Genomic DNA, 14211 nt, shown 5'->3' on the forward strand with positions numbered 1-14211 from the left:
AGCTTTAGTAAGCCTTGTGATTGTTACACAGTACAGCCACTGTTCATAGAGTACTTACTTGAGCTTGGTCATGTCCTAAGTGCTTTGTGGGGCCTATCTCATTTAATCCAGAGATTAAATATAATTATCCCCCTTTATAGGTAAGTAGGCTGGAGCCCAGAGAGAAGAGAGAACTCGCCCAAGGTCACAAAATGGACGGGCAGAACAGTTGAAACCTGACATCTGGTCCTAGTGACACCAGAGACTGTATGTTCAACCGGATTCTTGAATACCACTCTTTTGTCCCAAAATCAGTCAACCAGTCAATTAACCAATAAAGAGCCTACTTATTAGCACCAGTCCTTTTAAAGACACCCAAACCTAGGAGTGATGTATCTGCCCAGCGATTTTAAGAAGATTCATCTTGGTGTGTGTGTGTGAGTGAGAGAGAGAGAGAGAGAGAGAGAGAGAGAGAGAGAGAAGTCAAATATGAGATATATATATATATATATGGCANGAGGAGGAGGAGGAGGAGGAGGAGGAGGAGAGGCCCGAGTCCACGAGGCCCTTGAGTCAAGTTCACCATCTCCCACAAGCCCCGGGTGATAACTGAACAAATCTCAGAGTCGGTCAAGGTCAGCGGTCAGGGAGCGACATCGCCACGATGCTGACTTCCCCGGGGCTGCTCTGCATAGCTGATGCGCCTCCTGGATACAGGGCTGTGGAGAAGGAGCTCAGACACCCCTGACTCGGCAGGAAACCCTCATCAGCAGACGCGGGCGTGTTCCAGAAGGTGCTGAGAGGCAGGTTTTCCTGCAGGCTCATCGTCATGCGCAACGCCTCCCCAAGAAATGCTTACTTTTCAGCATGTCAGCCTCCATTTCAACCGGGGTGGAGGCCAACCCCGGGATCTGGAGGCCCGTTGGCGCTGCCTACTGTACCAGGACCACGCCCGCAGCGTGACGTCACCGCTCCTCGGCCAATCGGCAGCCTGGGAGAAGTGGGAGGGTAGAGACTGCAGGGAGGTCGGACTGAGAGGCTCTAAGTAAGCAAAGGCCACGGGTGAGATCCGGCCTCCTGCCTCCAAAGCTAAGGTCGGGGTCTGTGCCGGGCCAGTCCCCAAAGCAAGGCAAGTGCCGAGAGGGTCTCAAAGCAAAATGAGAGCAGTGGCCTCTCCAGACATGGCCAGAGAAAAACACGGTCAAGGAATGTGTAGCAGAGGCACCAAGCCTAAGTGTCATGTATCTGACCAGTGACTTTAGCAAGACTCACCCTATGTGGTTTTTTTCTTTTCTTTTTTCTTCTTCTTTTTTTTAACCACTGAGCTAAAGTTGCCCATGGGGGAGAAATTTCTAGAAGCAGAAGTGCCCGCCCTGAGGATGCTCTCCTAACATGATCTGGTAGACCCGCAGTGTGTGGGTGGAATGGTGACCAGGAAAAAAAGAGGGCCCTGGATAGCTTGCAGGGACACGCCCTGAAATGACGTGTCCCTGCAAAAATAAAATCTCCCACCTGCTTGCTGGGATGGGGTCGGTCAAGCCACACCACAGTTTGCTAAAAGGCCCTTCCTCTTTTGAGATGATAAGTCCCTGCCAGACACCCACCTGGGCTTTTGAACAATGCCCACCCCAACCTTTCCAGCTCTGGTCACCTCTAAAAACTGGGAAAGAGTGCTGGCAGGTCACCTTTCCACCCCCAGGCTGGCCATTTACTGCCTTGGTCCAAAGCATTGCAGGGCACCAGGACCCATCAGGTTCAAAGCCAAGCCTGTTATTCTCTGTTTAGGCCCAGCAAAGGAGTTCTTGTGAGTAATTCATAAAGTGCCTATACTCGGAGGTATTGCACAATCTCATTACCATTAATTTTTGCATATTTAACTGCAGTTTTTAATTAGATGGTATTTTATTATTCATGCACATAATTTGAGTCCAAGTCAGGCTGCTCTCTTGGAGGAGAAAAAAAAAAGGAAGGTGATTGGGGTGGGGGGAGCTCCTCCTGAATTCAAAGTTGCTGCTGGTGTTCTTTCTTCGCTGGTGAACAGAGCAGCCTCTAAGTCTATAATGGTTCTCTTTTAATTTTGCTAATAGCTATCATGTTATGTACCTTTATAAATTTGTTAGCTCCAGAGTGCTGGGAGTTGGCTCTGTATGCAGTAACTGTAAATAGTTTGCTCTGTTTGGTTTGCACATACAAACTGTTTGCTCAGACTCCTTGATGTATTATTAAAATGGGTAATGGGCCCCTGGGAAACCATCTAGCTATATGCCTTCATTTGCAAAATAAGCCATGCGTTGTTTTCATCTTTCCTCATGATTGTTAATGGCACTGATGATGAGATGGGTGGATTTTTTTTTTCCTGACTGCCTTTATCAGCACTGTTTTATTATGCAGGCAAAATGGCCAGGCTGCTGATTTTGTCTAAGGTTTTCAATTAGTCATTTGACTGAACACATCTGTGCTGGCATCCACCCAGAGCTGGACGGCAGCTATTACCGGTTTACACCTGCTGAACCATGGCCATAAACGCGGATGGGAATAAACCTAAATTGGCCTTTTAGATATGGTTGAAAAGTTGTAATGTTGCAGTGTTTTTATAGCAGTGTCAGGAAGGTGTGAACTTTTCCGCCTTTGGGCCTAAGAACTTACCACGATATCCCACTCCATTCAAATGACTCACTGAGAGGCTGGTTATTAATATCTGTTTACCCTTTTGCAGCCCGATGACTTAATCGGCTGACGTTCAGGAGATAAGATTCTGTTTGTGGTGCACTGGGGACGGCAGAGGGCTAATTGTGTTGGTAAACAGGGCACAGTGGCTGCTTAGGAATCTCTGCAGATGCCTCACAATTATTCAGTAGCAGTTTGGAACAGGAGTCCAACGTCTTCCGCTGAAATGAAAATGACTTCATGGCAAAGCCAAGGAACTGGAGGTGCAGGATGGCTTTAATACTCGGGAGAATCTGGCATTTATCACCAAGGAGGAAAACTGGGCAGATTTCTGCAAGATCGGCTCAGTCTCCTTAATGTTAAGAGCTTATGCGCTTTATGAAAGAGAGTCTTAATTGCTAAATATCAAGCCATCCCCCTTGCTGGTTCTGGGGATCCCCAAGGGGCAGTAGGTGAGGTGCAGAGAGCAGCAGCCAGGTCACTGCAGAAGAGCTGACATTTGGATACTGGAGTTCAAGGACGTTTACAAAGCAGCAACATTTCTGTTGGATTTGCCCCATTCAAAACATTTCCTTCATTGTGGGAAAACCCTGAACCATGTTTCAGACTCTTGGGTGGACAAAATATATTGGCCTAATGGCCAGAATGGAGGTGGTTGCCACAACACCATCTCTGTCTCCAGGGATGAAGCATTTGTTGGCTTCACCATGGCTGTGAGAATGTGTATGGCCACCATATTGATTCCTAGTAGATACATCAATGCCTCCATGCTAAGCCCTGCCAATCTGTCTCCTATGAAAGGACCTCATTTCATTAGGATTCATTTCCCTCTTTCAGACACCACCTCCAATGACTTTCTGACCGATTTTCTGAAAACAAGATGAGCTTATCAAATTTGTGACTAAGGATCAACTTTTGCCTGAGTTCATACCCACCAACGTCCTTTCTCTGAACTCTATTCTTTGCTGTTTGCATGGTGTTACTATCTGAGACACGTGGACACCATTTGCCAGTCATCATCACCACCGTTACTATCACCTCGTCCCATCTCACCTCCATGGAGGCTATGCAGCAATACACAACAAACACCATGTGACATGGACCAGTCTAGGGGAGTGATTTGCATGATGTCTTTGATTTGCACAATCATAAGGCATACACATTTGAAATTTTCTAGAGAGTCACCCTCCAAGATGGTTAGGATGCATGGGAATAGCTGTTTGCCTACACCCTTCCCAATTTTAACATGATTCAACAACCCTTTAAGTTTCGCCAATCCAAATGTGTTTTCCAAAAGTCAAGATCTCCAGCTGAATTGTGAGATGAAACCTTTACACTTGCTATCTGTGAGTGAAGCCTTCTGTCTCTCGGCCCCACCCTCTCACTCCCACCTCCGAACCCGAGAAGATGAAGATGCTTCGTGTTCTGTAAGATGCGAGTAGTTTTCTTTTCATAACAGAATGACCACTTGCTCAGCAGGATTTTGCATCCTCAAAACTGCTGGACCTCGTAAGCTAGTTACCAGGTGTTTACCATGTGTTTCTGCCTCTCATTTTTGATTTTTGTCAGGGACTGACAGTCAGTGAACCAAACTCTTTCCAACAGCAGCCAGTGACTTGAGGGCAAGGGAGGATGCCTTCTTGCAATCCCCAGAGCCTTCTCCAGCGCCTGGTATGCAGTGAGTGCTCAGGAAATGGGAGCTAGGTGGATGGACAAGCAGCAAATCAGGCCCATCGACCTCAAATGCAAATGCCTAGTCCTCCGGCTCAACTCGGTGGGTCCAGATCTCTTGGTTGGAGCCCTGGAATCTGCATTTTGAACAGATTTGGGTATGTTTAAATGGTTTTTGGCATAAAAAGCCGCCGTGCGTGTGAGGCTGTAGGTCATTCTGGCTCTAGGGAAAATCCCCTCTAGCTCTTGGCACAGTCTCTTGGTATTCAGTGTTGAGTGAATGTATTCATCATGCCACAGGGTAGTTGTAGCATTTCCATCCTCACCAGGTCCTGAGAGACAGATGTGCACCCTCCAGTCACAGTTCCTGAGCTGTGGATCCCTGAACCTACTCTCTGATGCCACACTGGGCTCCCAAGAGGAGGAGCAGAGTCCCCTGTGGCAATCTCACGCCTACTCTTCCTCCAGCAGGCTCAGGCCACCTGCTGTCACCCAACACTCTGCACGGACTGCCTGCAAACCCCTGGGACCTCCAGATTTCACAGATGCCACGAAGCACCCTGGACGGTGCGTCTCAGGGAGCCAGAGGTCAAGCCCATCCCAGCCGCTTCCCCTCCCTGTCCTCAGCCGTGTGGCCTCCCTGGGCTCCCGATCTCAGGGCTCCTTCTATCCCCCTGATGTTCTTCTCTGACCATCACTTTCCCCTTGGACCCAAGTCCCCGGCTTGATTGTCCGCGTTGCATACGTCCCACCCTCTCTTCCTTCATGTCCAGTTTGCCCCCACTTGCCCCTCCCCCAGACCCTGCCATACTCAGGCCATTTTAAGCTCCCAAGAACTGAGTCCCAGTTCAGGGTCATTCCAATAAGAGGGGCCTGTCACTCAGAGCTACAGAGCGCTCCGTGCTCATGTGGGAGTGGATGGTTAGCTAAACTACATTTTTTTTCTTTCTTTTTTTGCTTTATAAACATTATTTCCCCTTCACGTCATCTCTGGTAGGTGCTTTTAAGATATTGAGGGTTTCTGGACTGCATTCAAATGAATATGAAACGATAGCTGATGTTTGTGGCGGCCTTTCTCGGGCCAAGCAGAGCCGCATGCATTGCGCAAATATTAATTGCTTAAGGTCTTCTCAGGTCACTCCGATGGACCCGAATCCCAAGTCCATCTGCAGATGAGGAAAGCAGGCAAGAAAAGAAGGAAGGACGTCGCTCAGGGGGGGGACAGCTAAGAGAGGCAGAGCGTGGATTTGAACCCGGGACCTCGGCTTCAGGGCAGTGCAGGTCACCATGCCCTGGTGCCCTTCCTGCATGGCTTTGGGCCCGGTCTTCCCTTCCTGGGAAGGCAGACACGCCTTCAGCAACAGGCACACAAAGAGGCCTGTCCGTGTTGGAAGGGAGGCCAGACCGGTTAGACTGGCCAGGGCTGAAAAATCCCCCCACGGATCCCCAGGGTGATGGTGACAGGCCCCGGGGACAGGCTGGCTCAGGCCCACGGCAGGCGGGTCCCAGCCTCCTCCGCCCAGAAGGCCTCCAGCGCCCAGGTGGGCACCTGCTCCCGCGCGGGTCCCACCTGGGCTGCGCTCGAGGGGGTCCAGCCAGCCTGCTTCTCCTGGGTGGTAGCTGCAGTGTACACCCCACAGATGAAAGCGGGTCCCCGACAAAGGGAAACGAGATTTCCCTTGAGCTACTTGCCCTGGCTGACTACCCCGAACCTCCCTTCTCAGGATGAAGAACCGCTCTGATGTTCTGATGTTGAAAGCATCAAAGGCTGATCCCCTCAGCTGAGTAGTGACACACAGTCACTTGGCAGTCAGGTGCCTGGAGCCCCCGCCCCCACCGTTGCCAGAGCCCAGACCCTCCCCAAGGACCCTGCCTTATTAGCAGCCCGTATTCCACCAGCCTGGCCGCAGCCACCTGGGCGGTTCCTGCTCTTGCATTTATTCCCCCTCCTCCTGGGTCTAAGATGCCACCCTCTGACCCTGCGCCTCTGCTGGGGACACGGACTTGTCCTTGTCAGCCCCCTCTCTGGCTCGGCTGCAAAGTTCAAAGTCTGAGGAAGGAGAGCCCCCAAGAAATACAGATCAGCTTCCAAGAGGACGGAAACACAGTTTCTAGAAAAATGTTCTTCTCGACAGTTTCATCATTTTTTTTTTTTTAACAATTTCTGGTTGCAAAAGCCATCTGTGGTCACCGTTGACATTTCAACAGCAGAGAAGAGTGTAAGAGGGTAGTGGAGATGGCTGAAGACCCCCCCTGCTTTGGAGAGGTTCCCCGGGCATTGATATTCTGCGGGTGAGCCCATGTCTAAATATCCAAGCTGCCAGGCTGCAAACGCTCGGCCTAACTCGGACCCCCCTCTCTTTATGCCACCCTATCACCTGCTGTCCCCTCACTACAGGACCGTGGTCACCTTCCTCTCTTAGAGACTTTTTAAAGCGTCTTGCTGAATTAAACATGAATTCTCGAGTGCTTCCAGTGCTTTCCCTAAAACACCGGGGCTTCACGCAGGTGACCGCGCGGGGCTCCATCCAAACTCTGCTTTTAAGCGGACACTTAAAAAGAAGACGGCTGGGCAGCAATTCAGAGGGACGCAGAGGCTTGGCGGATCCAGGGCCCCTCTTTGCGATCTGGATAGAGGGAAAAACATGCTCTCGCCGATTGCTTTGTTTTTAGAAATTAATAAAGCGTTTCCGACGCACCGCCGCCCGCCCCTCGTGGTGAACAGTCAAATCACGGCCTTTATTCCCTCGCTCACGTTGGCGAGTAAATAGAAGCTTCCAGGAGAGACCGGGGGGGATGATAAGCAATTCCCACGGCAGCGAATTCTTAATATATAAATTCATCCAGCAGCAGTTTAGTATCAACTGGTAAAACGAGAAACAATGGAAGGCAGCCAGGCCCGGCTCCTGCGGGGTCAACCACCAAGGTTATCTATATTCAATTACTGGTATCTACAAACTTGCATAGCTGTCAGCTGGTCAGAGCCCAGATGAAAACTCACCATGCACTCGGAAAGCAAATATAGTTTCTGAGCAGAGCCTCAAATTAGCTCCGTGAGTGACTTGGCTTCCAGCGCGCACCAGCCGTGTGCCTTTGGGGACAGTTGCTGCTGCCGGCAGCTCCTGCAATATCTAAATTTGGGCATCATCTTATAAATCTCTGTTCCTGAAGTAGGAAAGAACCGGGATTGCTCCTTAACCCTGGGCGACGATAAATTATATCACTTAACAATAGATAAACTTAAGACACTTTTCCTGTACCCGGGACCCATTGTGAGGTAGCGGCTAATCTCCAGCATCACCTCTCTCCGGCCGGCACCACTAAAGACCTGTCGGCGGGGAAGGGACACTGTAATTTGTTTTCTGACTCCTCCTCCGGAACCATATATCATGTGTGGAAACAAAGCTTCGCAACAGCAGATGCATATCTGTTTCCTTTATCTCAGTTCCTCTGCCTATCGGGGGGGAGGTAAAGGGGACGTGTTCTCCGGGCGATGCTTCCAGAGCCTGGAAAGGGGTCACATCTCTTTCCTAGGCCAGCCTGCGAGTAGGGAAGAGATTGGGCTCTCCAGGAGAGAGGACAGGCCACACTGTGTGGGAGAGGAAAGCTGTCTGTTCACTGTCACATCCCACCAGCTATGGCTTACACAGAGGCAGTGTCCCCCCAGAGGTCCATGTGCGTTAAAGGCTGGTCCCAGGAGCCACTCTAGGAGGTGGAGGGACCTCTAGGGGGTGGGATCTGGTGGGAGGGCTGTAGGTCGTTGAGGACATGCCCTTGGAGGGACTGTAGGATCCTAGTTTTTTCTTCTTTTCTGTTTGTTTCTTTGTTTCTTCGTTTTGCTTCCTGGTTGGTGAGGTGAGCGGGTTTGTTCCACCACATAGTCCCTCCATGATGTGTGGCCTCACCAGCGGCCCAGAGCAACTAAGCCCTGGGGTCATGGACTGGAACCTTGAAACCACAAGATAAAAGAACCCTTTTCTCTTTAGAATTCATTGCCTCAGGCGTTTCATTATAGCCTGGAAAGCTGACTTAGAGAGCTTCAGCTTAAATTACACCTTGGCTGTTCCTGGCAGGCGTCTTTCAACTGAGGCCCCTTTTGGGGGCCCCATGGAGATGTACCAACCGTGCAAGTCAGAGTTAATCAATGATGAGGTAATTTGTAGATTAGCTTGGGGAAGCCATGCATCTCGGGCCTGTTAAGAATAGATGTCCTTGATTTTCCCCTTGGGCCTCTGAGCTGTTACTTTCCCTCTCCATGCTTCCTGTCTTCTTCTCAGTCCTTATAGTCTTTTCCTTATGAGACCCTTCCAATTCTCTCCCAAGCTTGATATGCCAGCCATGGGCTCACAGAACCCATCTGAGCTACGAAATCAGGGACTGTGCATTCATAACTGTTTAATCAGACCAGACTCTGGGATGCAGATTATGATTATTTCATAAGAAACTATGAGTTCATATAGGGAGGGGAAGGCCCAACGGAGCCATGTGAATCCCAACTTTCAGTTAGGCCAGGACCTGCTCCCACCTCCAACCCTGGCCTCGCTCCCACTTTAAAGTCACCATAGGTACAGCTGTGCAGGTTGTATCCTGAACAAGGGGCCAGGTCTAAGGGCCTGCCAGGCACATCATAGCTTTTGTAGGTTTCTAGATTGATCATGACACTTTTCTCATAGAAGACTATGACACCTTCAGTCCTCCGTAGGTTCTGCATTCACACCTTCAACTGACCAGTCATGTTTTAAACATCATTTTTAAAAAGTTCCAGAAAGTTCCAAAAAAGTAACTCTTGAATTTTCTACACGCCAAGCACTACGTGGAATCCAGGTATATGAAGTGATGCACTGGAACGTGCACTGTGGGCTCCGGCCCTGGCACAGTCCCCCGTCTGTCCAGCACTCGTTTGGACAGTGTTCTTGGGTGCCCCATTCAGACTCTAGGTGGTTGGGGCTGCAATGGGGCCATCTGCGCTGGACGTGTACAGAGGTTCCCTCTGTCACTCTTCCCTAAACCACGTAGCAGTGCTTGTGACGACGGTGGCGATGGTTGACGTCTGTGTTGACGTTGGGGGGTGTTGGTTATGGCTGGTGATGGAGATGACTGTGGAGGTAGCAGTGAAATAAAAGGAATAAAGGTACCGTGTCCACGGCCTTATGCAGCACGATATTGCACTTGGAACTGTACCCAGTGAGGAGCCACAGTGCCTGGGGGCACACACACGCCCCGTGTGAACGCAGCTCTCACAAGGGACCTGAGCCTCTTCAGATTCTGATGTCCAGAGGACGATGTCCTGCAGGAGGGTTACAATGAATTTTCAACCAGAGCAGATACTGCCTGGAGGAGGGGACCTTTGCTTTCACCCACACGAGGACACCGTATGGGCTGGGTGGCCCTGCACCAAGGAGCCCACCCCTTACCCCTGAAGTGCACCCTGACACCTGCTCAGCAGATCCCTTCCCGTGTCAGGGAGAAAGGTCATTATCACGAGTCGGTCTGCCCACGGGTCTGACCCCTCTTGTTGGGACCTCCTTGTCCGTCCCTTTATCCCCAGTAAAGAGCCGGGTGCCTGGCTCTGAGGGTGTCCAAGACAGGTTAGTGAGGGAGGGTGGGAGGGAAGGAAGGAAGGGAAGGAGGGAGGGAGGGAGGAAGGAAGGAAGGAAGTCTGTCTGCCTGACTCTTCAGCTGCCGCAGGGCACACACGGATGTCGGGATGAGCCTGCCTGATCTGAGCTGCACTTTGGAAACCTATTTGCCAAATAGAACCCAGGGACTATGGAGATGTAAGGGCATTGGAAATTTCCCGTACAATCTGAAATTAAGAATTAATCCAAAGATGAACATGCCTCGTCCATCTGTGTGTCAGGGGTCAGCGGGGACAGAAGCGACTGCCCCTGCCAGGAGGTCGCAGGCACCTCTCTGTAGGGATGGTGGGCTCAGCTGCAGGAAAACGTCTCCCATTCTCATATTAGGACACCGCACGTCTTCAAGTGCGGGAGGCATTAGGGCCGCTAAGTGACGTGCTGAAAAAGTGTAAGGTCAGCGGCCCTGTGGACACTCCCTGAGGAGGACTCTGAGGTCGGCCCTCTTCAGTCAGCAGAGGACCAACAACTCCCATGCCCCATACTCCTCCTGTCTGGAAAGTCCCAAGACTGCCTGGCCCTCCCTGGCCCTCTGAAGGTCCCCAGGAACTCTCCCGGAGGACTCCGCTGCTGTGTCATTCCTAGAAGCAGAGTAACAGCACTGCGCCGGCACCGCAGGACAGCACAACTAGGCTCAGTGTTTGTTGGTGATTATGAAATGATCACCTCGTTCACTGATAAAACTAATCCAAAGACAACAGAAAAATATAATGAGGAGCCAGGCATGATGGAGCACACCTGTAACCCCAGCCACCTGGGAGGCTGAGGCAGGAGGATCTCCAGGTAGAGGACAACCTTGACAATTTAGTAAGATCCTGTCTTAAAATAAAAAAATATGAAGTATCTCAGGGGTAGAGTGTCCCTAGGTTCAATCCTCAGTATTGAAGAAAAGGTAGATAAATAGATAGATAGATAGATATAAATTACCTGCAACCCTAGTACATCTCTAGGAAGGTCAGCATGCTGACCCCTTGGTCTGTGTTCCCCAGACCGTGGTTTGTGCTTAGAGAGACTGTGTGTACCTAGACATGATCCATTAAAGAGCAGAAAAAAGGGGAGGGGGGGTCCATATCATATTGCTGTTTTTGTGACTTCCTTTTAAATTTATAATATAGTATAAGCAATTTTGTCAAGAAATGTATTTTACATTATTTTTTAAAGTAGCTGAGTGGTATTTAGTAATAAGAATGAAGAGTAGAGCACTTAGTGAATTCCGGATTTGAGGGGCATTTAGGCTATTTCTTTTTCCCCTTTTGGCTATTATAGACGATGCTCTCATGAACTTCTTTATATGCTTATCTTTGAGTATTTGTTGCTTATGAAATTATCTTTTAGTAGGAAGAGATAAGATCTGCCTTCAGGCCCAATATAAGTCAAAGCCATGGGTGTGCACACGTGTGTGCCTGCTGTATACACGGGCCTATTGAAGGGCAGCCCGGGTTTGAAGACCCGACCGGGAGCAGCACTGTGAAGAGGAGGTGTGGGAGGACAGAGCCCTTCTCCAGGACTCGCCACTTAGATGAGGTAATGGCAAACCTGGTGGGTGAGAGGGTTTTACCAAAGAAGCAGCCACAGAAGGAAGGCATCCAGAGAGAGGGAGGAAGGAGGGAGGGAGGGAAACCCCAAGTCCGTGAGAGGAGTCCGCACTGGAGACAGAATGGCTCAGAACTCCTAGAGTCTCCTCCGAGGCTCAGCACGCCGCCCCCACCTCCTGCGCCTGCCCCGGCCTAGTGCTCCTTGGTGGCCGTTCACTCAGACCTCGTCACAGCCCTCTGGTGCGCATGGCAGTGAGGGAGACAGCGGAGAGCCAGCTTCTGACCAGGGCTGTCGGACGCCTGAGCCACCTGCTCCTTCGTGGGTGACCCGGAGACAGTGTTGGTGCTAATTGTGCCGATCTCCATGGTGATAATGTCGATAATGCTTGTGACAATGGTGGTGACGGTTGACGCCTGTATTGATGTTGGAGGGTGTTGGTCACGGTTGGTGATAGAGATGACTGTGGAGGTAGCCGTGGCAGTGAGACGGTTGGGACAGTGGTAACGGTGGTGATGGTGGTGGTGGTGGCGATGGTGATATTGATGATGATGGTGGTGGTGATGGTGGTGGTGAATGTGGTGGATGTGGTGATGGTGGTGAATGTGGTAGTGATAGGGCTGGTTGTGGTGGTGGTGAATGTGGTGACAGTGGTGATGGTGGTGATGTGCTGATATTGATGGTGGTGAATGTGATAGTGATGGGGCGCTGATAGTGGTGGTGGCTGTGGTGGTGGTGAATGTGGTGACAGTGGTGTGGTAATGTGCTGGTGGTGATGGTGGTAGTGATGGGGCTGGCGGTGGTAGTGATGATGGTATTGGTGGTGGTGGTGGTGGTGGTGGTGATGGTGGCAATGGTGTGGGTGGTGATGGTGATGGTGGTAGCAATGGTGAAAGTTATGGTGGTGATGGTGATGATGGTAGTGGTGGTGGTGGTCATGGTGATCATGGTGGTCATGGTGGTGGTGGTCATGATGGTGGCGGTGGTGTGGGTGGTGGTGGTGGTGGTGGTGGTAATCATGGCCCCAGTTGGGGAGACCAGAGGTAAGGATTGAAGATAGAATGTGAGTGCATAGCCCAGCTACAAACCATTCCAAGAGACTGCCAGGGAACACAGGCATCTGGACTGCAGAAGGCACCGAGCTGCATTACTAAGTACTGATGTGGACGGGGCAAGACCGGAGCAGAGCCCGGAGAACCCCCCTGGCTCTGAGCTCTGGCCAACATCGTCTCTCTTGATTGCTCTCTCTCCACTCTGTAGAAGAACCACCTCACCTTCTGCCCCACCCAATAAAACAGCTTGGTAAATATAATTACTTGCACCATCTAATCAATAGCGGATTGCTCCTGGCCCCTGCTTGTTCAATATCAGTGCCTGGGATCACAGAATCTTGATACTCCCCTCAAGATGTCAATTTCTGCTTAATGTTAGATAAACCACATCTATCAACCCCATCCGCTAATGAGATTTTATTGTGTCATTAATAATACACATCTTAAAAAATATGTTTTCGACTAATATAACATGAACTATGAGGTTGAAAATATTCGACACTTCCCAGTCGTAGAACTCCCTGTTGCCGATTGAACAACCCAAATCAATGTTGTCTTAAGCAATCTTAGAAAGTGATTGTGGAATTTGAGAGACAACCCACGGGTAGGCGAAGAGGAACTAGTCTCCCATTGATTTTCCTAAGAAAGAGAGACAGAATTAAAAAGTGGTCTCCAACCATATTAAGAGACCTGCTGGTGGGACTTACTTGACTCAGAGCATTCGACACCCCCAAAACAGGGTAGTTTCTTTGCCTTACATTCGGGTCACATGTTGCAAAGGACAGCAGTGCTCTGGGGTCCCCTAGACTTACTGACGTGAAATCCAGAGCTCAGCCTGATTAGAGACATGTTGCCAATAACATGTGGCCCCAATGCCAGCCACCAAGGTTCACCCGAACACAGAACAAACACTGCATGATCCCACTTCTGAGAGGGGCTGTCTCCATGTCAAGCCCCAGGACAGAAATGTCCAGGGATGCCACACTGCAACCAGGACAAAAACAGCTTCACCAAGATAGGCAACAAGAGTCCCCCGGAGGGATCCGCAGGCCCACGCGTGCCACCAGGAGACTCGCTGTTTGTACATCCTCCCGAGAACTGGCCCCCCTCCTCTCTCTCCTGAGTAGAAGTTTTCCTTCATGTTGAGACCAGTCAATCATAGGTCCCTCTCAGGGTCCCTGGTCCTCAACGGCAGAGGACAGCAGAAGCCATCTGTGAATATTGTGTCAGTCACTGCCCATCATTTTCCGCTGAGTATTTTAGTTAGTGACCATGAACGCCTACCCGTGGGTTGTCTCTCAAATTAGTGACCATCCTCTCAGCAGAGGGGTGCTGGGAGCCATTAGCCAAGTAGGTATGACAATTTCCTTGCCAGCGTACCCCATGTTGCAGTGACATTGAATGTAGGTGACCTTGCTCAAGGACCAAGGCGGATTAGGGCGTTCCCGGTTTAGGTTCCAGGTTTAAGGTTTAAGATTATTCCTGCTGGGAATAGGGCGTATCCTGCTGCCTGAGTTCCCCTTGAGTTCTCACGGGATTCAGACAGTATTCTTTGGGATATAGAAGCCCAGTGGAGGTGGATTTGGGCAGAGAACGTGGATTTCCCCAGAACGTGTTTGTAGAGTGCCGGTGTGAGTTCGGGAATAAAGAATTGCTGTTTGAATCTACAAGCT

Source organism: Marmota marmota, unplaced genomic scaffold (assembly GCF_001458135.2).
Source record: "Marmota marmota marmota unplaced genomic scaffold, marMar, whole genome shotgun sequence".
NCBI classification, from domain to species: domain Eukaryota; kingdom Metazoa; phylum Chordata; class Mammalia; order Rodentia; family Sciuridae; genus Marmota; species Marmota marmota.